At 36.7% G+C, this 27,882-nt stretch overlaps 1 protein-coding gene across 1 annotated transcript in view; it reads right to left on the bottom strand.

Annotated features, from left to right (window-relative positions):
* LOC131039426 (glycerol-3-phosphate dehydrogenase [NAD(+)], chloroplastic) overlaps window positions 1-27,882 on the bottom strand; it is a 169,341-nt gene that overhangs the window by 109,182 nt on the left and 32,277 nt on the right. The window lies entirely within an intron of this gene.

The following is a 27,882-nucleotide window of genomic DNA, read 5'->3' as shown; positions in this document are numbered from 1 at the left end:
TCGAAACATAACCTTTGGAGCAAGAACTAAGAACAGGGAGTAAGAAGAGCAGCACCTGCTTGAAGAAATTGAAAAAAAAAACCTACTCTGTGAACTGTACAGTTAACTTTATGGGACATGCAGAAATTACAGGCATACATATACCATCCTGATGAAAGTTATCCATTGAAAAGTTGGGTAAATTGAAAGATGGGAGTATTAGTGCCTTCCATATGGTAGAAATTCGAGAATATGAAATCATTAAAGGACCTTCAACAAGTCCTTTCTGCTTTGGATCACTAGGTCTAGTGGACTGTATGGGTTCACTGTAAGCTCAATTGGATGGGGCATTCTTTCTAACTCGGTGATTGAAAGAACTTTAGGAATCTTAAGAAATGCTGCTGTGACCAAGTTTCATGGGTCAAAAATCAGTGATAGCATAACAAATGGGAATAAGCCTTAATCCTAAAAGGCTTCCAAACTCCAAACTTTTCCCCTAAAACTTAAGGTGCCATCATCAAGTTCGGTTGTAGCATTAAAGGTAAGATTAAGCACTAATCCTAAAATGTTTCCAAAGTCTGAAGTTAACACCGAATTTCACCTTTCTCCTTGCAAAGTTCAGCTTTTGCATAAAACTTTGGAATAACACTAATCCTAAAATGTTTCCCTGTGCCTAAGTTTAGGCCGAACTTTTGACCAGCACCTTCAAACTTTGGTGTTTGCAGTAAAATAAGGAATAGACCTCGTTCCTTTTGGCCTTCTTAACCCCATTGTTTTGACCTAAGTTTACCCTCCACTCTGCAAAGTTCGGTGGTTGGCTTGGGAAAGGGAATAAGCATTGTTCCGAAAGACCTTCCAAGTGCTGAAATTATGCAGTGGGTTACATCTCAAGGCAGCCCCAAGCAGGATTGAAACAAAAGCAACTCAGAATGTGGTGTTTTTGAGCCCAAAAAAATCAGAGCAGTCACAAACAATAGGATTCAGGTTATAGGTATTGGCAATAAGGGTTGCAGATAAAGAAAATGATGAACAGCATGAAATCTATGTGGATAGAGGGCTAGAAGCCAAGGAAAGTGAGTTGCAAGCAAAGTTTGAGTTCCTAAAAGCTTTTGCTCCATCCTGCAAACTCGGTATTTGCATCAGAAATTGGATTAAGCACTTTTCCCAAAGGCATTCCTAATGCCGAAGTTTATGCCGAGTTTTCATCTTTCCACGTTCAGCTTTAGCAAGAAAAAAGGGAGTAAGCCTTACTCCAGAAAGGCTTACAAGGTCCAAAGTTTTGACCGAGCTTTCCCATTTCATCCAAAGTTCGGTGTTTGAAGACTAAATCAGATCAGCCCTTGTTCCCAAAAGGCTTCCAAACCCCTAAGTTTAGACCAAACTTTCTCTTTTCAGTCCAAATTCTGTGATGGCACTAAAATGGGGAATTGTTATTAATCTGAAAAGTATTCCTAATGCCTAAGTTTAGACCGAACTTCACACAAACTCTCCAAATTTAGTATAGGGATGTAGAATATGGTTTGGCCTTATTCTTGAAGGACTTTATTGTGCCAAGTTTGATCCTTGGCTCTCCCTAGATCACTTTCCCAAGGCCAAAAGGGCCCTCTTAGACATGATTATAGAGTAATGTTCAAATGTTGCATCACAAAGGGGTTAATCAATGAAAGGGGTTAGAAAAATGATAATCAAAATGCTTTTGAAAGGTAGCCCTTCCACTTTCAGATCACCAAGAGCCCAGTGTGGGAAGGTGAGAGCATACGGTGATAAAGGGATCGTTAGCTTCTAAAATCAATTGGAAATTAAAATACTGGGCAGCAAGCCAGCCCCTTCCACATGTCCAATGAGTAGTAGAAATTTTAACAACAATTTGGCAGTATGACCAACCAATCACAATGCCAATGAAACTGAAGTAAATAACAATCACTCAACCACTTATTCAGCGGGAGGATTGAAAATGATAAATACAATCTACTCAACAGCTTATCCAGTGGGAGGACAGCATTACAATAAGAAAGATAGGCGGCAAGGCCAGCCTCTTCCACTTATTCAGTGGGTCTCATGTTACAATTCCAGAAAAAAATAGTTGTTAGTACTACTAATCAGCTTTACAATATACAGCATGAGATTTCAGAATAAGAACATCGTTGTCCATTGCTACAAATGATAAGATATGCCCTCCAAAAAACACACTTCCCACTATCACTTTTAGAATCTGATATGCAAACAGCAAGCTGGAAATATGCAGACCAGCAACTACAAAACTCACCAAATCGCTCACAACTTTGCCCACACACAACGGAATGACCCCAAATCAGATGCAAATGAAAGCTAGGAGATAGGCGATTAAGCTAGAACTGACAAAACACATCAAACATACCCAAAACTATTTTGCACGCATCCCAAGGCAGCTCCAGCATGGCACGGCTAGGGCAGAAAATCGATATGTGATTATAAAATTAAAGACTCCAAGATAAGCACTAAAAACTTACAAGAATGATCGCCAAGAGCATAGAGAAATAACGAGCCAATACTCAAAACCGGCAGAAGACCACACAGAACCTTATGAGCAAAACACACCTACAACACACTGAAAATCAGCAACCTGGAACTCACACACAGCACTCCAAAATCAGAAAACTTCGAACACAAACTTCACAATGAATTCCATCTATTCTCCTGAGTGAAGAACAGTCCCAAGTCTCAACTAGTCGCTTTTCAAGCGAGAAGCCAAGCATTCAATCTAGGAAGAGACAATCCTCGAAGCATTCAATCAGCATTCCAACAACACTTCGTTATAATATTCATGGATACCAAAACAAGAGCCCAGCACTCTTATTTATAGCTTTTGTGTCTCCAAATTCAAATTCACATTCCCTCCAATTGGACGCCAAACCCAAATGCACGTTCACTTCATATTATTTTGAAATTTACATTTCATTTCTCCTTTTCCCCAAATCGACCTTCACTAAGAGGCAAATATACTTTATAAAAATATCAATAAAGCATAATGTGGCATCCAAAAGTGATAAAGTGCATTATATTATGAAATCAACTTATTCCTCCTTAGGCGTCCAATATGAATAAATGAAATATATTGCAAAATTGACTTATTTCTCCCTTAGGCTCCATTATGCCTCGTTTAATGAATAAATGACTAGGTCCATTTGATCATATAATCAAGCTGAAGAAGCTGAATCCAATTTGCCTGCCAAAAATAGAACTAAATCTCTGGATCATCATGCCACGATGGATTGCCATAAATAGCCTGTGTTGCACTGGCTCAACCCAAAACCCTAAAAATAGTGTCTCCAAACCCCATTAGGGCACAAACTGGGAAGCAACTGTCATTTACTAAAAATAAGACTTACTAAAAATAGAATACTGCTAAAAATAGTAAGTGTGTCCAAATGCAATTTAACCACATATTGAGCAACCATCACAACTTACTAAAATTAGTAAGTCTTGAAAAGTTTTCAGATTCGTTTGCATGTCACACCATCGCGAGGCTCTCTGAAAACCAAAAAAAACCCTGAAAAGTAAGTTGTCCTTGCCCCCACTTACTAAAAATAGTAAGTTTACCAAACTCCACTGACTGATATGCATGTACCATCATTGTGAAGCTTTCTGAAAACCCAGAAGGAATCCAAAATCAAAACTGTAAAACTCCAATATGCAAGCCACCAGAATTGCCAAAACATCCTCCTAGAAAATAGGAAACCCTAATTCTGCCTCTGACTGACCAACAGGTCTCGGGATTGGCCAACAAACCCCAAAACAAACTAGAGCGAAAAAGGGGACATTACAATCAATTTGAGTTCCTTCACGGAATTAGTGAAAGAGTGAGTGATAACGAGTGTTGCAAAAGACAAATCTTCAACAAATGTGACAATAATGAATGAATGACTAAATGAAATGATGATTGATCCCTGACTTACATGTCTAAGCAGGATGGAGGGCTCAATGAAGGCCATGTGATAGATGCTTAAGACAAAAGGAGGCTCTGCAACACTACAATCTGGAGCACGAATTGAGGATAGGATCAAGCCAAAGGATTCCCAAGATAGAGCCGGGAGATGAATTCAAGGTCAACACCTTGAGGATGTCAATGAACGAGCCTAAGACAAAGTATGAAGATAAAAAATCACTACCACAGTGCAAAAGGCCAAATGGTGTTGTTTCCAAAATTCTAGAAGGCGTTGACAAGACACAGAATGCTACTAGAGCATGCAGAAACAAAGAATGAACAGCTAGAGATGACCAAAATTTGGATTTATTGTAATAACAATTATTTTATTGTAAAATGACTACTTTTGGCCCTATTTAATGCAATTCAAGAGGGGGGCCAAAAGTTAGTTGTTCACCTAGCTACCAATTTTTTCTTTGTGTCTCGAGCCTTGTGAACTTTTGTCTTCTTGCGGGGTTAATTGAAAAAAATTGAAAGTAGCTAAAAATGTGGTTGATGGTTGTTGGGGCCATTAAATGATGATTGTCAGGGTTTCTAGAAGGCATATCTAGGCCATTGATGAATTGAATCCATTCAAAATGTAAAATCTATAAAAGGCCAGTGCCTCTCTCATTGTAAAGGGGTTAGAATTTTAAGAAGGTTAGACAGTTAGGATTTTAGAAAAGTTAGCAGGTTAGAAGTAGTAGCAGTTAGAAGTAGAATTAGAATAGGGTAGGAATTGTTGGACAGAAATTGTTGTAATGGTAGTTGGAGCAAATGAATAAAGCATTGAAGGATGGTGTTTTGCCATTTGCCCTAACTTGTTTGAATGGTTTCTTTTCATCAAGTTGGTTAGTGTTCAGTGGTTCTGATGGTAAAGTGTGAGGATATGTGATAGATTTCAAGTTCATACTTCATACCATTGGAGGCTTGATGAATATAGGTCTTTGTGCATGGTTAGTCTAATCCTATTGTTGCTTTTAGTTCAATTGTGAATGTTTGTTTTGATTGCGCCAAAATCGGGTATCCAAATGAATGTTCATGGTATGAAAAAATTTTATTTCCCTTTGGAGCTTGCACTATTCCTGTGGAGTTGTTAGTTTATCTTTGGCTGCGTAGGAACTAGTTTTATTTGACATCTGTCTATCTGCAGCATCAACCATTGATATCATTGTCCCTAGGATCTCTAAACCCTATCCCTTTTTCTCTTTGTTTAACCAGTTTGAGGAGTGAAGCATCACTAGATAGCCATATCAGATGCAATCCAGCTTGTCAAATGCATAAGTCCCCTCGTGTTTATGAGCAAAACACATCAGCCCTAAGTTATCCTAATCTTAGTTATGACCTGACAATAGGAACCTTGAGGTTATCCTGTTTGGACAGACAGAGAGCCTACAAGATTCCCTTATTCAAGAGGGAATAGGATGTACTCAGTGCATTTTATTATGTGTTGACTGAAGTGCTACACATTTCCCCATCAACAGAACCCTGCAGCATCTAGCTTGCAGCCTGTGTTGATTGTCTCTTGGCAGTATTCTAAGTTCAATGTTATCCTGCATAGCTTCAACTGCCAATCTTTTAATTGGATCATACATTGACAACTCTTCTATCACCTGTGTTGCTAATAGTTACAATATTTCATCAGATGTATGATACAATCATTTTTTTTTCAATTGAAGTAGTAAATTTTGTAACAAACACCCCCAAAATGGGAATCTTAGTATCATGTTCACCAAATTTCTCACCAAATTAGGTGATGTTTCCCTTCATGCCATTGATAACCCTGATCGTGGTAAAGTAAATCTGAGTCATATCAGGTTGATATGGAGAAGTACTACAACAACATTGAGCAGAAGTCAGTGAGTGGATTACCAATATGATGAGCTCTCTCTATATTAGTATGTTTATCACCACACTTCCTACTCCCATAGCCATAAGCACTGAAAACGGAATCACTCCAAGAGATGGAACTGTTTAGTGCTTAGAGGAGAGGTATTTCTTTGAGAGTACATGGTAAGGGTAGTCAAATCTGAAATACTTTGGAGTCTGGTAGGATGCTGAGCATAACAAGGAAGAAGATTTCACCTATTTGGAGGAGACTGGAGCATTATCAGAACTAGAGAGAGCAGATTCAGGGCAAAAACCTTTTTACCAGACCCACAACCTTTGTGAATGAGAGAAGCTGAGAGAAAACATTATTATTCTGGGGTACAATGATTTCCATACCTTCAATATTTTCTTCAACTCTGATGGGCTCATTTTCCTGTACCTGGGTCCTGAACACAGAGCTATCTGGCAGCACAAAGTTGGGGATTGAATGCCATAATAGCTGACATATTTATTTATAAATCCTCCAAGGTTTAATTTCTTTAAACAAAAATTTGCATTTTGAGAACTACCTGATCCTATTTATAGCATTTTCTATCAACTTTGGGCTTCTTCTCAGCTCTATACTTTCTAATCTGTACAAGGACAATCAAATTAATTTTTCCTGATGTGATTCAATGCATACACGACAGTGTTGCAAATCTTTTAAGATATTGTTAATATCTTCTGTCACATTATGATCTTATGCAATATTAACATTACTAAAACTTGATGTAACATCTCCATGTTGTTGGACTGGTCGAGACTTGATGCAAAGAGTTTTGACTTACAAGGCTTTTATTGCTGGGAACCCTTACAATTAAACAGGAAGGTTTCCTCCTCAGGACAGCCAATGGGAACCCAATCAGCAAGTATGTGATATTGGTAGGTAGGCATTACTGTGATCTGTTGGGGAAATTGAATACAATTGTTTTTATTCTCTCCTCTGACAGGATTTAACTATCTATTGAAAAGATTTATGGAACTAGATATATTGTGGTAGATTTGGTACCTTTTTGCTTGGTTTTTATCCCTCATGGTGTCCTGATTTGTCACTGCCTTTACTGTGAGAACAGTGTATTTCTGCTTTGAAATGTATTTGGAAAGTATTGAATGGGTTTGTCGATTAGATGCTAAGTTGAATGGAAGGAAATGACAAATATAAATTAATAAGTTCAATAAAATAGACGATCATAATAAAGGGTAGGTAGGTTGTGAGGATGGGGGGAAGGGTAATAGCCTATCATTCAGTTGATTCACACATAAGGTTTACAAACTATTAATATTGTGTATATCAAGATCATTAAAGACCCTAATATGAGGATGTGAGATAGTTAATCATATAAAATAAAAAGAAAAACCAAAATGTAATCTCAATTTTCCTAGGAGAGATATACAGTATCAATGGCTAACAATGGTGATTCAACGGATAGACTCGTAATGTTTAGGCATCAAACAAGTGATATAAAAGACGACTTAAGTAAATTTCACAATTGTTTACAAGGGATTTGAAAGAATTGATAAACTAATAAAATTGGGGGAAGAAGAGTAGTTATATTACACATAGGATGGCACTGGTAAAAGAAAAAGTAAAACTCAGATAAAATCGGTGTTGTAAATTGTGATAATGAGCAAACAAACTCAGTCCTCATGATATGAGCATAATTTTGACAATGAGAGAGGAACAAAGAGATAGCTGTTATGGTACATGCTATACACTCTATTGTATTAGGCATTTATAGAGTACAAGAATGATGGAATGAAACAAAACTAAACAACAAAGGCTACAGCTCTGATAGCATCTGTTGGAATAAAACCAGACTAAACAAGAATGGAGACCAAAGGAGAAAGAACAAGACTCATAAAAACAGAGAAAATTATATTTTCTATTTATTCCAAAACTAACTTTTACAAAAAGGGGTTACAAACTGATTACAAAAATTGTTCTCAATGTATATATTCTCTTCCAGAATTTCTGTCTGCGTGCCTAGAGCTACTGCTGCACTACCACTTCCACTTCTGTACTCTGTTCTTCCTCTTCTACTGCTGCTATAGTTTCCTTCCTCTACTCATTTCTTCTATCAACTCTTCTCTTATCTTCTCATTTTCTTTTGGTTTTTCTCATCCTTTTCAAATTGAACTGTTGTTCAAAATTCTCAAATCTGGGTGTCAGCAACAAAGCCCCCAAAATTAAACGTAGCAATTGCAGGGAGAATGGAAGTTACAAGATCCAAGAGGTTTTTGTCAAGTACATCAGAAATTTGATACTCTAACAAAGATTAGAAATTCCAATACTCCCCCTTGATCCTGAGTCTCGTCCATGCTCATTTTGTATTTCTGGAGCTAAAACCATCCATTCTAGAGCTTGTATGAATGTGTCTTCTAAAGATGACTGTGAGGACTCCAGAGATGCTATTGGTGTTTCCATGATACCCAGAAGTGCAAAACTGTCTTTTGTGAGTAGCTTGGTAAAAATGTCTACAAGCTGCTGCTCAAACCTACAATATTGAACTTTAATTTCTTCATGTTCTTCTAGCTCCCTTATTAAGTGATACATGATCTCTATTTTCTTGCTTTGTTCATTGAAGATTGAATTCTTCGTCAAGGCTATTGATTATACATATCACAAAATATGGTTGTACCATTTTCTTTTTCTTTTTTCAAGTCTACTAGGATTCTTCATAGCCAAATACCCTGAGATGTTGCTGCATTTGCTGCTATATACTCAGCTTCAACTATGGAAAGAGAAACAATGGATTGTTTCTTGGATGCCCATGAAATGGCTCCTAAACCCAAGTGGAACACATACCCGATGTGCTCTTCCTATCATTTATACTTACTACCCAATATCAATGTATCCAACCAGGTCAAAATCATTTATTGTAGCATACAAAATACCATATCCCTTGGTTCCATTAACATACCTTAGGATTCCTTTACCTGCTTGCCAATTTGTATCCTTTGGTGTCTATAAATTTGGAAATCAGATTTACTACATGCATTATATCAGGCCTAGTTGCAATCAAATGCATTAGATTTCCAACCATAGTTTTCTACAAGGTTGGGCCACATTGTTGCTGCAATCTTTCTTGCTAAATTTCAAACCTGTGGTTATTGATGTTGATGTGGGCTTGTCGTTTTGCATTCTAAATCTCTTCAAAATCTCTACTACATACTTTTCTTGAGGAATAAAAAATGCCATTTTTCTTTTTCTTTACGTCAATACCAAGAAAATGTTTTAGTAGACCTAAGTATATCATTTTAAACTCTCTTTTCATGACTTCTTTAAAATCAGCAATGAGGAAATCACCATTCCCCATAAAAATTAAATCATCTATATACAAGAAAGCAACTAAAATATTACCATCACTTGCCTTGATGTAGGGAGTGGGCTCACTATTGTTTTTGCTAAAGCATTTGCTAAACAAAGATGAGTTTGTCCCATGCCCAAGGTGCTTGCTGAAGCCCATAAAGAGCTTTCTTCAGCCTATACACTTTGTTTTCTTGTCCTTAAAATCCATACCCAAGTGGTTGTTCAGTGTACACTTCTATGAGCACTCCATTCAAGAAGGTAGACTTCATGTTTGTTTGATACACTTTCCACTTGTGTTGGGTTGCTATTGGTAAAACTATCTACAAATTTTCCATCCTTGCAACTGGAGCATATGTCTCATTATATTCTCTTTCAAACAGGTGTGTATCCGTTAACAACTACTTTTGCTTTATTCCTTTCTAGTCTTCCTTTGGCATTGCTCTTGGTCTTATAGACCCACTTCACTCCAATCACTTGTTTACCCAAAGGTAAATTAATTAGCTCCTATGTCTTATTTCTTTCTATTGCATATATTCCCTCATCCATGGCCTCACATTGTATCTCTTCTTTTATAGCTTCTTCAAAATATATTGGATCACTATGAGAAAATAATGCAAAAATTTAGATTTTCATTTGGTTCATCATCATAACTTGCATTTTGATAAATCTCCCTCAAGCTTTTTGTTTTCTTAGAATTAGGGAGGCATGTGCACGATCTAAGCTCTAGCTGCTAGAGCTACTTGACCACGCAAAATGTCTCCAAAGCTAACAATTCTCTAGATCACCTCTCCAACTCTATCTATGGCCTCATATAGATACCAATTGGGATTTTATCCCAATCTACCAACCAAAGAACCCTAACCAACAATTCTAACACCTAAAACAAGAGACCTTATAAGAATGAAATCAGAAAATTAAACTAGATCAAAAAAACAAATAGCAGCAAATTTAAATATCAAAAATTTATAAAATCAACAAATTGTAGCATTATAAAAAAATCAAAAAAATTGAATGAAAACTTACCATGATGATCTCAATGGTCTCCACAACCCTCTTTGTTTCAACCCTCTTGGAGTAAGGACTCTCCAACCATCTTTCACTCATAAACATGCGTTGAAGGTTGGCTAATGCAGCAATGATGCTCTACAATTTGATGAAACTAGTCCAAACCATATGACTCTCAACTACATGAGTTCCTTGCCATCACTGTGTTTTCTCATGAGATTCAAAACATGTGGTTGTAGATGTATTTTGTCACATTCCTTACATCTTCCACTATGTTCTTCAACCAAGCTTCGCTATATACTCAAGGAGAAATTCAATGTAGTGACCAACACAAGAGCTCCAAAACAACGTAGGGTGCCTCACCTCTAGAAGTTTACCAACTACCACATATGCAACTAAATTGTCTAACACTATCTAGAAACCCTATCTTGGAATTCTTGATCATCCTGATGATGAATCACGGAGTGTGATTCGAAATGTTGATGATATAAAAAATTGCATACACAATCGAATCCAGAAGCAATAAGTTTGAGTATCAATGATTTGACCTATTGAGCCCTCTATGGATTTGAATACCTCCACACACTCCATTATTTGCTAATGACCATGGTGCTCAACGCCTCTTCCACCTTCACAAGTCATCTCAAAACAATTGACAATGCAAATAAAGTCTCAACACCCTAATGTAGTGCAAAAAATAAGTTAATAACATTAAAATTAAAAAAAAAGTCATAAATAAAATTTAAAATAAATATTTAAATTTCTTAAATTCACCTTCAAAACTCCAATTGGATAAGGTCCTTGTTGTCCTCATTTTTGTTTTCAAAAATGATGGACCATTACATAAAAAATTTGTCAAAAAATGAAAATTTTACTCTGTGACACACCTCCCGAGGCAGAATTCTGCCTAACCCTTGGACTGGACTAATCCTCGGTCCATCCTCAAACCACGTTTTAAATTTCATCGCATTCTGAGTTCGTTTGCTATGTTTTTGCTTCAATTTCGGATTTTTTCTCCCTAACTGTAGGTGGGAAATTTTCCTTAAGTTGCAAGTTTTATTTTTTCCTTTGTTTTAGTGTTTGTAGGGAAATTGTAGGTTAATTACAAGTGCACTTTATGAAAAATAGAACTTGTAACTTACTTTTTATTTTCCCCTTGTTGTTTTTTGGCTTTTAGTCATTGTAGGAACTTTTTGGACATTTTACAAGTGAACTTTAAATTATAAAGTTTAAATAAAACTTGTAATTCCTTTAAAAAGTTCCACTCAAGTGATTTTAAGTTATGGTAGGGGTTTTTCTCCTCCATTACAATTTTTATAAAGTCACTTTCAATTGTAATAGGGATTTTATTTCCTTATTACAAGTTTTATTTTTAAGTTTTTTTTGTGACTTGTACAAGGAATTTTATTTTCCCTTTACTAGTCTTTTGTTGAGTTGTTTAAAACTTGTAAAGGGAGTTTTATTTCCCTTTTACATGCATTTTAAACTTGTTGTTTTCTCTCGCAAACCCGATTTCGCCTTATGCATGAAAAAGTGAACATTTTTAACTTGCAAATGGATTAAAGAAACCCGATTTCTTTTGTTCTTTGCATTTTAAACTTGTCATTCCTCCTCAAGAACCCGACCAGCAATATTGGAGGATTTTGTTGAAGATTTCCAACGATTTTTGTAGAGAGATTCAAGGAAGAAGAAGGCACTTAAGTTTCATACCAATTTTCATGCATCTTTCAACTCCTTTCATGCCATTTGGAAGACGTTGTTGTTGGTTTTATGCTTTTCAAACAGCAAAACACGTGTTTCTTGAATGCCACGATTTTCTTCTTGAAATGCCACGAATCTTACCTCTCCTAAGTCGTTTTGGCTTGTCTTTCCTAGACGTGGAGGTTGGATACTTCTCTTGACCGATTCTTCATGCTTTGAATGGGCATTTTGATCCATATGGCGTTTTTTCCAAAGCGTGGCTAGGGTTTGGAGTGTGGTTTGTTGTCTATTTAAGAGATTTTCTCTATTCTTTCAAGGATTGCTTCTTATTCTTGGGAGGTCGTTTTGATTGATCAAGGTATGTTCTCTTCTCTTTCTCTTGTTTCATTTCTTGTTTTGGTTTGTTTTGGTTTCCTTGGTCAATTTGTATATATGTTAGTTTTGTTAGTTTTTGCCTAAAATCGGTTTTGTGAGAGATTTTCCCCTTTGTTCCAAGTTTGCAAAGCAATTTGTGGATTGCATTTGTCTTTCCTCATTTTCCCTCTTTACTTGCATTCGGGATTTAAAAACCCAATTGCAAGATGAAAATAGTTGATCTTCCTCTTTGGTTGAAAAATCTTAACCATCTTTTGGTGAAATTCCAAGTTTCTAAATTGAAAAATATGCATCCTTTCAAAATAGGGTTTTTAAATGTGATTACAAGTTGAAAGTTCTTCCCATTTTCATAAAGATGATCTTCCCAAAATCTTTCCATTTTCATCCATATTCATTACCATCATCCGTACCTACCATTCCCGCCATTGCCCACATATCAAAATCTCAGTTTTCACTCACTTCTTCATTTTCCTTTTTACAAGTACACTTGCACTCGGGTTTCAAAAGTCTGATTGCACATTTGTTCTTCCCCACTTGTATACTTGTAAAACACTCCCCAAGATCCAAAATTGGTCAAAAGCCAAGTTTCAAGCATCCTTATTTATTTCCCATCTTCCTCTCACAAAGTTGTGAAGTGCAAGGGTTAGAATTTTTCCCATTTGAAGAGAAGATGATAGTTGCAGCTGATCTTGATGTTGCTTTGACACTTTTAAGTCTTCATCGCAGCGTACCAGGTTGTTCTTCAATGTCAGATTTACCATCATCCTCCGTTCCAAAGAAGATGAAATACAAATTTGATAAGTACCAGAATAAAGTTTCTCCTTCACAAATTTCCTCTCCTATGGATCATATCAAGGATACAGAAATAGGGCATGTTGACATGTTAGATTTCATCAAAAGGGTGGAGAATCCGCAAGATAGTAATATGCAGCGATTGTTGGACAGCCACATTCACCATGCTTCTTCTTTTCCGGTGGCTGCCCTAGAACCTGAGTTTGTTCTTGCTTGTGCTTACCATTTTGATAAAGAGACAAGAACTATCAGAAATGATGATAGGGAGGCAATAATCCGTCTTGATGCGGAAACTATTGACAAAGTTTTTAGAATACCATCAGCCCCTGTGTATATGGAGATTTACAAGGATAGTGTCATTGATTATTATGTCAAGAGGGAAAAGGATTGCAAACGTCACATTAATAGATGGATCCATGAGCCATGAGCCGCTTTCACAAGGTGGGCTAAGTTGTACCGCTGTGACTTCAAGTGGGAAATTGGAGACATCATTACTCTTCTCAAGAGGATGTTGGGTCTAGAGCATTCTAATGTTTTTGAGCCCCAGGTGTATCAGTTTATCATGTTCATAAGGCAGTCCCATCACATCTCATGGGGAGAAATTATCAGTGACACTTTGCGTGAACAACTTGCAGCAGTCCCTACTACCATGACATTCTATATGAACTCATACTTGGTGTATTTAGTAGCATCACTTAGACATTTCCCTGGTCTTTCTACCAATGGCAATCGCTTGCTTATACCTATGTGGGAGTACTATGATCAGCTGCCTTTGAGACCCAGCAGATTACATTTGAGGAGGGTTCAGATTACTTCAAAATGCATTCTTTGGTTATTTCATGTGTCAATTTGATAAGACTCTAATGAATAGAAGAGTATCAGACAAGGCATGGGAAAGAGTGAATGAATATGGTTGCTTGTTCCTTCAATTCCCGGCTTTCACTTACATGAGAGTTGGATGTTACAACGGGCAGCCGTACATGCTTCCTAGATACTCAACTAATAAGATTATTCTTATGGAGTTGGGAAGACGGATCATAGTTGTTCATGCACATCAATCTATCAAGCATAAGGTTGGGATGGGGATTTCTACAACTAACCCATTGAAGATTGGCCGGTAATCCCTCATTACATCCACCAAAGCCAGAGCTATGGAAACCGAAATGCAGGAGATAAAACTCAAAAGGTTTAAGTCAAGAACAGATTTTGACTATTGAGGTATGAAGGAGAGAATAAAAAAGTCCTCCATACATGTGCATCGCATAGAGGATATTTGGGTGGATCTTCGTATAGAAAAGGAGGTTCATAAGATGGATTATTGTAGGCTCACCCTTGAACAGATTATTGATTTGAACCTGATGGACATTCCGCAAGGAACGATTGATGATGGGAATGTGCTTGATCCAGAATATGTTTCATGAAGAGTTGATGAAGCTCCACTTCCATTAATTCAGTGATCACACAAAGAATGCACTTCCATTCTTGAGAGATTTCAGCCTATCCTAGCTAACACCAACACTTGGCTCAAAGGTAATGGTGTTAGACTCATCAAGATCAAGGTTGGAAGAGAAGATGATTCTATAGGACCCCTTGGACGCAAGTCTGAAATCCCGATAGATAACAAGGAAGGTGCATCATCTTTGGGCACAAGAATCAAGTTGTGGGTTACTCGAGCGATGGTACTTCCTCGATAGGAGGTGACAATTCATGGGAAGGAGAAATCCCAGCTTCACATTCATGTGATTGATCCTGAAGATCCAGAAGAAGAACAACAGTCAAATGATGCTCCTAAGTCACTAAATTCGGAGTCACCTCATGAGGTTCCTTCCTCAATCCCCATGGAGCTACCTTTATCTCCTCCTGGCACGGTAGTGGATGAGTCTCCTCAGAATGTCGTTCCCATTTCAGCAGTTGAGCCACCTCTTGATCATCAACAAGAGATTTTGCTAGAAATCTTCAAGGATACTCTTGCATGTATTCATTTATCAGAGAATGATACCTCTACTTCCATCTTTGAGGAGTTTATGAAACAATCTTCATGCCCTTTGGTTACTGAGCAAGCCATGGTTGCTATCCAGACAGATACTTCCCCCAGGATGACCACGGTTGTTCAAACAGAAACTGCTTCTCCTCTGCTTTCAGCTGCTACTAAAGGAGAGCTAATGGCTTTACCTCCATGGCTCGGTTCTTTCACTCCCAAGAGAAAGAAGCAGGAAATTTCTCCTGATGTCTTTGATTATTAGCAACTTGAGAAATCTAGGCCTAAGGTTGCTAAAAGGGCCAAGACAATCTCAAGGGTAATTATTGATAGCAACAAGATGAAGGTGGCTGAAATTGTTGAACCTCTTGTAGACAAGCCACATGAGGAGATGCAAGTTGCTGATTACAAGGTCACAAGGGTAGAGTTGAGTAAGCAAACACATGAAGTAGTCAAACATGATGCCCAACAGTCCGTAGCTTCACTAGTACAGCGATATGATGAGCTTCTAGCCAATAAGGACAAACTAGAAGAGGAGAATAGGCAACTTGTTGCAGCTGTTCAAAAGATCACCAAATTCGCTAGTGAAGGGAGCAATCCTTCAAGTTCTTTCGGTCCACAAAAATCAATTCAAGGAGTTGAGAGAGCTGCTCAAAAGGTACAAGCATTGGAATCTTGGGTGGATCAGCTTCATGATTATGTGCACAGGTCTTGAAGGAGGTTTTTCAAATGATGGTCAAATTGAAGACCATTGAGGAACAATTGAACTAGGATTCTGACGCTTTCAAACAGAACTTGGAAAAGGTGGAAGATAGCTTGACAACATGGCTCAAGATTCCTCAACAAAAGTTGAGTGTTCTTCTAGAACATCAGGTTATTCCTTTGAGGGTTGTGTATCTAGAATACCAGGAGCTCTTGGAGAACAAAGCCCTTGTTCTCAAGTCACTTGTTGAAGACATCGATAATTCTATGAGACTGCGATTGGAAGTATTTCAGGATATTGTTTCTCGTTGTGAGAAAACTTCTTGCAATATCATGGATCACAATGGGGAATTATTATCAGAAGAAAGGGTTCTCTCAAATCTACAGTTGAAGATTCATCATGAGTGGAAGAGTGAACCATTTTCAGCTGCAGCTATTCAAGCTTTGGTTGCCTATCAAGTCTTCTTGCAGGAAATTCAGTCTTCCTTTGAGAAGAATAATGCCACAATCCTTCGTTGCAGCGATGTTATTGTGAAAACCATGATCATGGCAAAGAATACCCATGAACCGAATCTTGATGAGATGCAAATGATCATCCAGAAGTTCAAAGGATTCATGTCTTCACATGCTGCAACCTAAGTGTTTTTCAACACTTAGTTGCATTTTTCAGAATTATAACCTCTTAGTTGTAGTTTGTCTTTTGACATGTTTACTTGTAAAAACATTTTGTAAATTGCAAGTTTAGTCATTACTTGCGCTTTTGTAATTACAAGTAGACGAGTTACAAGTCAATTTAGAATAGGACTTATGACTTTGAATAAGTCATAGTTAGTTATTGAATAAGTCTTGGTGGTTGAGAGATTTTCTCAAGTTAGTTAGGATCCCCCCACCTTTTTCTCAAGACTCCTCCCCTATAAATACTTGAGCGAGTCTATTGTAATTATCTTTGAGAAAGCAAGCAAAAACTCTGCCATATTTGCAGCAAAGAAGTCTTTGAGCTTTTATGTGTAAATTGAAAAATTGAAAGGAATAGAAGAAGATTGCTCAAATTTTGAGTCTTTGTGCTACATTCTTGGGTTTGTGTTCCATATTATCTTTCTTGCAAGTGTTTCTTAGAGAGCTTAATCGAATTTGATTTGCAGTCTTTGTGCTGCAAGTATTGGAGGTTAATATCAATTAGAATAAACATTCTTTTAGGAAGAGTTGTAAGACTTTGTGCTTGTGATAAGAAATAGTTGTGAGTCTTTGAGCTTATACTAGTTCTTACTATTTTGTGTAAAAGAGAATAAGATATTTCGGACTTTGTATTGCTATAATTTGTTCTTGATATTATTAGCATAGAAAATGATAGATAGGACTTCTTATATTCAAGACTTTGAGCTTGATATTGCTGTCACGTCCCGAAGGAAGTGACAAAAGTCTTTGAACTTTCAAGAAACTTCATTTCCTTTCTCTTATCTTATTTCAAAAAATTGTTATTGTTGTTCTAAGTTAACTTGCTATCACTTTTCTGTGAAGAGAAAAGGATATTGGCTTTCTTGAAGAAAGAAGAAAGACTGTTGTCTCATCCTGTTTAGTTTTAGATTAGATATAGATAGGGGGAGCCTTCCCTTAATTAGGAGAGTTTTACTCACACACTGTGGTTGAAGCCACAATTTCGTATATTTCCCTAAGTGTATTGAAAGGTATAATATTGGCATAAATGTAATATGCAATGTGTTCATATACATTGTCCCTCACCTTATTCTAAAATGCCTTCTCCAATGGGCATCTTTTGGGAAGAAAGAGATGTATCTTCTTGAATATGTGTCACTAAGAAAGGATGTGGGACAGCCACTATTGGAGCCCATATAGGTGACTTCCCTAATCCTTTCTTCACTAAAGGATGAGATTTTAATTTTCCTCCCTCACAATATCAACTTCTTGTTGTCTAATATATGTCATAGTTTGGTCCTTTGTCAATCCCTTCTTGTTCAGCCCTTGAAAACTCGAATTCCATAGCTGGTCATAGCACATAGGTGAGCTTTCACTCAACTATATGAGCTCTTATACTCAGCCCTATTGTGACCACAACACCAAAGAAAAGCCCCATCTCCTAGAAGTTCAGTCATCATAACATATTTCTATAAAGGTGATGTTTGATCATATCCTAAGTGTCTAACTGCCTTTGGAGACATTGAGCTTGAACTACCAGCCATTTTGAATAGATTGTTGTTATTGTAATAAGAAAATTTTGAAATTTTGAAAAAGTTACCTTGAGTAAGAGTACATGAGCTTAGAAAAATACTAAACAAAACAAAAACTAAAATACAACACTAAAATACATAAAAACGTATAAAAACAATAAAAAAATGTTCAAAATGTTTCTAAAAAAATCTTTAAAACTTGTAACATTGGGAAAAAAATTGAAAAGGACATTCAAAAACTTTTTAAAAACCTCATAAAGTACCTACCTTTTATCAATAAATCTCTTTTGTGCTCCCTCACGTGGCACTTAGAAAATGTCTTTTGCTCCTTTGCAATCCTTCACCTTTCAAAAAACAGCAAGCTTCTCAAATGCAAAAATGGTAATTTGGAGTGATATGGGTTGTTTTTATGCTTTGTGATTATAAAATGAAGAATAGAAACTAATGAATGGTCACTTTTAAGGCTGTCATTGACATTTTAGGGTTTTTAATGTTATTAAAATGTATTTTTTAATGTTTCAAAAATGTTTTTTCACCTCCAAATTGTGCCTAATTTGTGGATTCCTTTACCCATAGCCGAGCATGTCACTGGACAACTAGGGCATGCTCTTGCCATTGCAAGCGCATACCCATAGAGTACCTAGGGCGACAATGCCATGTCCTATCTATCCTATCCTAGTACCAATGCTTGCTCCCACTCTTGAGCCCATTTGGTTCTACAACAAGACCTAGAACACAAGGACCCAATAACATAGGTACATACCACAACATCTTGGTAAACAATCCATCCAATTGTTGCCCCAGGTAATATTGAGGTGATTTATGCCTCCTCTAATAATCAACCCACAATGATTGCAAATTACTATTCCTAGCTCTATACCTATTGCCCCATGCTTCTAAGAAAGGTCCTTAGGTTTGCAGCAAGCCTAAGATGTCATTTTGTTTCTGGAAAAATGGAAAAAACACCCTAGAAAAACAGCAAAAATAAAAAAAAAATCAAACAAAATCCTAGCATCCATTACAAACTAACACAAATAAAAAATAAATTAGTAAATAACTAAACATTAGCACTAGAAATTTAGAATTAAGACACAAAAAACAAGAAGTGGAAAAGTGTTATATACCTACCAAATGTGGCTGAATTAAAGCTGATAAGTTCGCTAATTTTGTTCAACCCTCAATCCCAAACTCCTATAAACAAGATAAAAAATGCTCCAATACTAGTGCTCAAAGAAAACAAATTTGAAAAAAGATACAAAATGACGTTTTTTAGGCAGACTTTATGCAATGTCAATTGAAATTTTTTATGTGGATTTGATGAGTTTTTGGTAAGTCGCTTGCAATTTCTAATTGACCCGCAAACTAAGTTATTGGTTAGTTTTTCAAATGTTAACACCAGAGTTACCGGACTTGCAGAGTCTGGCCCAGACTCGGCGAGTCCCGAAGCGGGTCACCTCTGTCGAGGCTAGAGGACCCTAGACTCAGACTTAGTCGAGTCCGGCCGGGTCTGCGCAAACTCACAAGTATATCAGACTCGGCAGACTCGCCAAGTCCTAAGCCCCAGACTCTGCCGCCCAGCAAGTAAAAAAAAGGCAAAAAAAAATTAAAAAGTCAGTGTAGTCTCCATTAGAGACAAATTTCAAGGACACAGGGAGTGATAAAGCCAACGCAAACCTTAGACTTCGATGGATATTCTACAAATATTATTTTCTTAGCATTAGATATCAACCAATAGAAAAAATAACTCCGGATGCCTTTATAAAATAATAAAAGTCATTTAAGCTTTCAGGGGCGCTGCCCCTCTACCCCGCCCTGTAGCGCGACAGGGAGCGCACCAGGGGCGTTGCCCCCAAAGCCCCATTGAATAATTTGGGGGGAAACTACACTGATAAAAGTGGGGAAAATTTTACCTTCTCCATATAACAACATTGGTCAATATTTATATCAAACTCTGATTTATGAAATTCTCTATTAAAGTTATTTCTACAAATCTATCCAGTAATAGTTGTTCATTTATTAAGATTTAGTTGCTATTCAGTGTGCAAATGTCTTTTTTTAGTTGAATAAGATTGAATTCAAATATGTTGGAAGACACAGCTAATAAGGTGCACCATGTTGTAATACTCTTGAGTTTTTATAAAATGTCAAGCTAGTTACAAACCAAGTCTACTCTACAAATATTATCATCTGAGCATTAGACATTTTTCAAATGTTTGTTATAATTGTTTGGAATATATTACAAGGACTTGGGGTGAAATCGGTAAGGGTATCTCACTGTAGTATCAGAGCTTTGACCCTGCCAACCTGTCGGGTTAAGAGTTGCAGTTGTCAGACAAAGATGAAGTCCACTCAGAATCACATTGAGGAATTCAATATAGAGATTATAAAGTGTTTGCAGGTGTTCCACAAATATCAAGAAGATTTAATGAATTAGATTCATCAGATTTCCACAATCCATGTTGTTGATTTGCATTTATACTTATGTGATCAATGTAAACTTGTGTATGTGCTTCTATTTGATGAGATTACTGTGTCTTTAATGTTTATTTATTAAAAGATGCATGAAACAGGTTTTAAATCCTCAAAAAAAATTGAATTTCTTGGGTTTTTCAATTTGTCGAGTCTTGGCCGAGTCTAGGAGCCGAGTCCGAGTCAAAAATCAGCTTGTCAAGTCCGAGCCGAGTCTGAGTCTTGTAACTATAGTTTAAACCATACAATTCTAGTCCTATCAACATTTGGAAGAATTTGAAATTCCATTCAAAATATGTTATCTTCAAACAGATCAAGTTTTATACAATATGTGAAGATTCATGGTCAATCTCTTATAATGAGATTATTACATCTCCAAATAAAAGGCATTCCAAACAAGAAAAAAAAAGGAAAGGTCAAAGTGTTTAGATCAAAGAAGTTTTTATATTATAGTTTCAGAGATCCAATTAAACGATGAAGGTTGTGGTCTTCATAACCCTAGCAATAGGTGTAACTATAACTTTCATGGACTAAAGAAGTTTCTATATTATAGTTTCAAAGATCCAATTAAACGATGAAGGTTGTGATCTTCATAAACCCTAGCAACAAGTGTAACTATAACTTCATGGACATTGACTTAGCTTAGCAAATGCAAATTCGATCAAAGAGTATTAAGGAGACGCGTATATATGGTAAAAAGTTATGTCACCAAGTTCACCTATTTCAAGAGAATTAGTACCAAACAAATCTCGATACAAGTCTTAAGACATACCCAAGACAAATCCACAATCCTAACAGTGCATTGTGGCATAACTAGGCCAAACCGGATGGATTTTTTATGAATTGGCTGATAAAAAATGGATTTTGAAAAAAGACATTTTATTAAAAAGGCTACCAAGTTGAAAACTAAACTAAACTAATGCTAGCTGACCTTAAAAGGTGGATTTTATGTCACCAACAAAACACAACACACAAGACTTACTCCTTTTCATTCCAAAACTCATTCTCTTCTCGTTGCCCAAGGTTATTTCTTTGAGTGTTCAAACATTCGAAAGGCATGTTAAATATTTGCTATAGAAATCAAAACAATTGTATGAAGAAGATTCATCATTCAAGGTAAGTAGTTTCATTTTTGTAAGTTTTTTTAAATTTATATCCAAGATTCCTTTTAAAAAAACATTTTATCATTGTTTTTTAAATTGTTTGTCATTTTTTCTCAACATAACCTAGGATTACATTGTTGTCTTTTTCTATGCTAATGTAGCCTTGGGTTACCTTGTATTTTTGTCTTGATACTCATTTATTAGGACATGCAGGTATAGCTTATAATGGCTGTAAAGTTATTTCAATTTCAATTAAAGAACAAGTTATGAACTATGTATGCTATAAATGGATATGAGGAATTATGTCAATGTCTGATAATTCTGATTTTATCTGCAGGTCTGAAGGAGAGAGATCATTTAATATTTTCTATGTCTACTCCAAATGAATTCAATTGGCATATATATCATTTAGGCAACCGGTCAATTGGTGTATTGACCGGTCATGCCTTTTAGGCATGACCGATCAATGCACCCATTGATCGGTGCCTTTGTAATTATACCATTAACACAATGCTGATTATCGGTTCAAAACACCCGATAGCATATTGTAATATCATAATATAATGACTGATCAATGTAATGAATCGGTTCATATAAACACCGATGATTCAAAGTGCACGATGTATGTAATCCAACCGGTGCAGTTGTTAACTAATGTTAATTCCAAATGAAGCGGTGTATTCATTAAACCCGATAACAAATATGCCCGATATAATTACGCCTGATAACAGATGTGAACCAGTGCCAATGGTTATGCACCTGATAGCAAGTATGTATCGGCTAATAACCCGATGACTTATAGCATTTAATATGCTATCGGGTTAATACCCCGATAGCATATTAATGCCAATTAATAATTGACATTAATATGCTATCGGGTTGTTAGCCCGATAGCATAATGATAAGTGATGTTTGTACAATCCGATAATCATATGCAATATAAATCTGACATGAAGCATGTAAATAACAGAACAAGGAAGGTTTAGGAAGATCTTATCTTGCATAAGCTACCATGCATTAACACTCCCTCTTAGCTTTGGAAGATAGATAAGGCAACCTGCATCACATTTCCTTTTCATAACTAAGATAATGTCAGTCAGCAAAAAATCATTTATACATGAGAAGTACCATCAAGACATATGATACAAAATAGAAGAACATCACCTGAGCATGTGACATAAAGTATTATTTTAACATGTGATAAAAGTAAGAGAATCATCACCTGATCATGTGAGAAATCATCAAAACATGTGATCTGTAAGATTCATCAAGATATCACCTAACACGTGACATTAGTATTGCCTAACACGCAATACTTAAGGATAAGTCTATGAGAAAGGTTAGTTTCTCATCATATCCAAGTTGTGATAAGTGCAATAACATTTATAAATGTTTATCACAACATAGTCATGGCAAATCCATGACTTACCAGAGATCCAATCATGATCAATGGTTGAGATATCACCTACACGTGATATCAGTATTGGTTAACACGCAATACAAGGATAACCATATGAGAAGTGTTTAAGTTCTCATTATATCCAAATTGTGATAATGCAATAACATTTGTACAAATGTTGTATCACAACATAGTCATGACACATCCATGACTTACCAGTGATCCAACATGATTACTGGTTTGACTATCATAAGATCGTCACCTTATGATGTCTATATACAAGTGTTCAGTGTCTAAGAGATCGTCACCTCTTAGATATGAACACAGGTGGCAAGAAGCCAAGAGATAGTCCAGACATGACAAAGAAGTTTACACATTAAACATCTTAAATATATGTAAGTATAGATTACAAAGCAGATTACCTTTCTATCATACCTAAACCCTTTCTGAAGTGATCAACCTTCACTCTGGAAAGTGGTTTGGTTAGAATATCTGCAGTCTGATCTCCTGTACACACATATTCTAACTTTATCACATTCCTATCAACCATATCTCATACATAGTGATATGGGATCTCAATATGTTTGGACCTGTCATGAAATACTGGATTTATAGAAAGTTTTATACAGCTTTGATTATCACACTGAATGACTGTAGGTTTCATAGGTTCTCCAAATAATCCCACGAGCAATTTCCTTAGCCATACTGCTTCTCGGGCAGCCATTGAAGCTGCAATATATTCAGCCTCTGTGGAACTCTGAGCTACTGAAGATTGTTTTCTGTTGATCCAGGATATCATGGCTGACCCTAAACTGAAGCAGCACCCTGAAGTGCTCTTTCTGTCAGTCACACTGCCAGCCCAATCTGAATCTGTAAATCCATGTAGATCTATGTCAACCTTTTCATACTTAAGACCAAGCTTTAGGGTACCTTGTAGATATCTCATTATATGCTTTACTACAACCAGGTGTATCTCCTTAGGTTCACACATGAACTGACTTAAGGCATTAACAGCATAGCAGATATCTGGCCTTGTATTTACTAGATACATCAGGGACCCAATCATCTGCCTGTATTGAGTGGGGTCAGTAGGTCTTGATTCTGCTGCTGCTTCTTTAAGTTTATGGAAGTTGGTTTCCATAGGAGAGGTCATGGGTCTGCAGTTTAGCATTCTAAATCTTGTCAATATGTCCAAGGTGTACTTCCCTTGGTTCAGTACAATATTATCAGAATTCTGCCATACTTCCAATCCTAGGAAGTAATGAAGAAGCCCCAAGTCTTTCATATCAAATTCTGTGGATAGATCTTTCTTGCATTGATCTATTAGGTGATTATCTCCTGTAATTAATAAGTCATCAACATATAAAATTAATATTAACATATCACCTTTATTTCTTTTGAGATAGAGATTAGGATCTGCATCATTCTTAGAGAAACCCAGCTTTGAGAGATAGGTGTCAATTCTTTCATACCAAACTCTGGGAGCCTGTTTGAGCCCATAAAGAGCTTTCTTGAGTCTACACACATGAGACTTTGCATCATGAATTTCAAACCCTTCAGGTTGCTCTAAGTAGACTTCTTCCACGATCTCGCCATTTAGGAATGTTGTCTTAACATCCATCTGATGTACCTTCCACCCCTTTGCTGCTGCAATGGCTAGGACAGCTCTTACTGATGTGTACCTGGCAACAGGTGCAAATGTTTCTTCGTAATCTATTCCTTCCTTCTGTGAGAACCCTCTAGCTACAAATCTGGCCTTGTGTTTTTCAATACTGCCATCTCCAGCATGCTTGATTTTAAACAACCATTTAGAAGACACGACAGACTTCTTGGTTGGCCTAGGAACAATCTCCCAAACATCATTCTTCATAATGGACTGATATTCTTCAGTCATGGCATCTATCCATACTTGATGTTTGAGTGCATCTGAAACATTGTTAGGTTCAGCTTTAGATAGATCATTCATAAGTGCAATATAGTTGATGAATTTATTAGGCCTCTTGCTTTCCCTGAAGGTTCCTGAAGGAGCAGCGAACTTCTGAGCTTCTACTATAGTTTTGGTGGCCCATAGTGGTCTTTTCTTGCGATTATCTATAGGTGGGTCTTGTGTTTCACTTATAGTTTCCTCAAGATACTCCCTCTGAAGCTCAGGAGTAGGTTCTTCTTCTAGGTTAGGAGTAGGATTATGAATTTCAGGTTCTATTGTATTTTGGGCCCTTTTGAAGGCTAAATCTTCTTCGAAGATTACATCCCTACTGAGTTCAATATTTCTCTGTCCTTGTACATAGATTCTGTAGGCTTTAGAAGTTTCACTGTATCCTACAAGTATTCCCCTTTTTCCAGAGGGTTCTAGTTTTAGTCTTTTCTCTTTAGGTACATGAATATAGACCGGACACCCAAATATCCTAAGATGGCTGATATCTGGTTTTGTCTTGGTAAAGACTTCCTTAGGAGTTTTATCTTCAAGGTGTGAATGAGGACATCTATTTTGTATGTACACAGCAGTGTTAGTTGCTTCTGCCCAAAGGTTCAAGTTTAGATTTTGATCTAGTATCATGGCTTTGGCAGCTTCTACTATGGTCCTATTTTTCCTTTCAGCTACTCCATTTTGTTGTGGATTATAAGGTATTGTCAACTCCCTCTTAATCCCAGAATTTTTACAAAAGTCTTTAAATAGTTATGATGTGTATTCCCCCCCATTGTCAGTTCTTAAGGTTTTAATTTTGTTTTCAGAGAGATTTTCTGTTAATGTTTTAAACTCTTTGAACCTACTTAGGATCTCTTCTGATTCTTTATATTTCAGAAAGTAGATCCATGTCTTCCTAGAGTAGTCATCAACAAAAATTACATAGTACAAAAATCCCCCTAGCGAGGGTACGGACATAGGTCCACATACATCAGAATGAATTAACTCCAAAACTTTGCTAGTTTTCCTAGTACTATTCTGAAATGCATTTTTGGTATTTTTACCTAAGGCACACCCTTTGCATGCCTCTGAATGATATTGCTTCAACTTAGGTAGACCTGTGACAAGGTTTCCCATGGTTGACAAAGCTCTATAATTCAGATGACCTAATCTCCTGTGCCATACTTCATTTGCATTAGTTGCTTCATGGATCAATGCTAGATTGGGCTCTATACATAGCTCATACAAATAACCTTGTCTTCGACCAATGACCTTAGCGTCTTTGATGGAGGATCTCTTTGGCCAAGCCAACACCTTGTTTTCCATGAAGGTCACTCTGTATCCTTGATCTTCTAGTGCTGATATGGAGATTAGATTTCTTTTGATGCCTGGAACATATAGTACTTCTTCAAGTTGTAGTGACATGCCTAACTTCAGTTTGATGGTGCAGGTTCCAATTCCTCTGACTGGATGTGAAGAATCGTCTCCGATGGTTACTTCCTCATCATCTTTCTCTATCATGGAGTCTAGTATTTCTCTAAAGCCGGTGATGTGTCTGGATGAACCACTGTCGATCACCCATGAGTTAGATTTGTTTGAAGTATGGCTTGTAAGTGCTGAGTAGAGGACATAGTTCTTGGAGTCATTTTCTTTTCTAGATTTCTTCACTTTTGCAAATGTGGCTTGCTTCCCTTTCTCCGAACAGTTTGCAACATAGTGTTCGAATTTGTCACACCTATAACATTGAACATGTGATAGGTCTTTCTTAGAAGTGTTCTTGCCTTGTTTAGCTTTTCTTTTCCTGAATTGCTTCTTTTTGTATTTTTTATTGATGTTTGTATTTAGGACTTGCAAGTCTTCATCTATATTCTTCTGTTTTATTCCTACCTTGTTCAATCGGGATTCTTCTTGTAGACAGTCATCTCTTAGTCTCTCAAACTTAGGATATTTAGACCTTGCACTGATGCCTTGGACAAATGTGCTCCATCCACTAGGCAACCCATCTAAAGCAATGAGTGTTAGTTCTTTGCCTCAGATTTCGTAGTCCAGAGTTGCAAGTTCATCTTTTAGAACCGATATCCGCATGAAGTAGGCGTTGATTGTCTCCCCTTTGTTCATGGTGATATGATTTATTTCTCGTTTTAGTGCTAGAGTACGACTTGCATTTGATATCTCAAATGTCTTTTCAAGTGCCTCGAACATTTTATAAGCCGTCTCCTGCTTTCTAATGATGGGCATTATATTATTTCTTACCCCATCCACTATTATTTTAATGGCCTTATCATTTCCCTCGATCCATGTGGATTTCTCGGTTTCATCTTCTGGTTGTGCACTTTCAGTTTGGACATATGAATCAACTTTGTTTTCTCTTAAAATCATTTTGATTCTAAACTTCCAAGCTGAAAAATCTTCGCTACCTCCGAGTCTATCTTCGAATCTGATAGCGTTGGCCATTATGGAAATGTGATGTAGTTTGTAACTTAGTCCTTGAATTTTATCAAAATTGAATAGCCTTAGGTTCGATTACCTTGGCTCTGATACCATGTAAAGTTATTTCAATTTCAATTAAAGAACAAGTTATGAACTATGTATGCTATAAATGGATATGAGGAATTATGTCAATGTCTGATAATTCTGATTTTATCTGCAGGTCTGAAGGAGAGAGATCATTTAATATTTTCTATGTCTACTCCAAATGAATTCAATTGGCATATATATCATTTAGGCAACCGGTCAATTGGTGTATTGACCGGTCATGCCTTTTAGGCATGACCGATCAATGCACCCATTGATCGGTGCCTTTGTAATTATACCATTAACACAATGCTGATTATCGGTTCAAAACACCCGATAGCATATTGTAATATCATAATATAATGACTGATCAATGTAATGAATCGGTTCATATAAACACCGATGATTCAAAGTGCACGATGTATGTAATCCAACAGGTGCAGTTGTTAACTAATGTTAATTCCAAATGAAGCGGTGTATTCATTAAACCCGATAACAAATATGCCCGATATAATTACGCCTGATAACAGATGTGAACTAGTGCCAATGGTTATGCACCCGATAGCAAGTATGTATCGGCTAATAACCCGATGACTTATAGCATTTAATATGCTATCGGGTTAATACCCCGATAGCATATTAATGCCAATT

Source organism: Cryptomeria japonica, chromosome 10 (genome assembly GCF_030272615.1).
Source record: "Cryptomeria japonica chromosome 10, Sugi_1.0, whole genome shotgun sequence".
Classification (NCBI taxonomy): Eukaryota; Viridiplantae; Streptophyta; class Pinopsida; order Cupressales; family Cupressaceae; genus Cryptomeria; species Cryptomeria japonica.
Note: the sequence above shows the minus strand (reverse complement) of the source record. Positions and strands in the feature narration are given on the sequence as shown.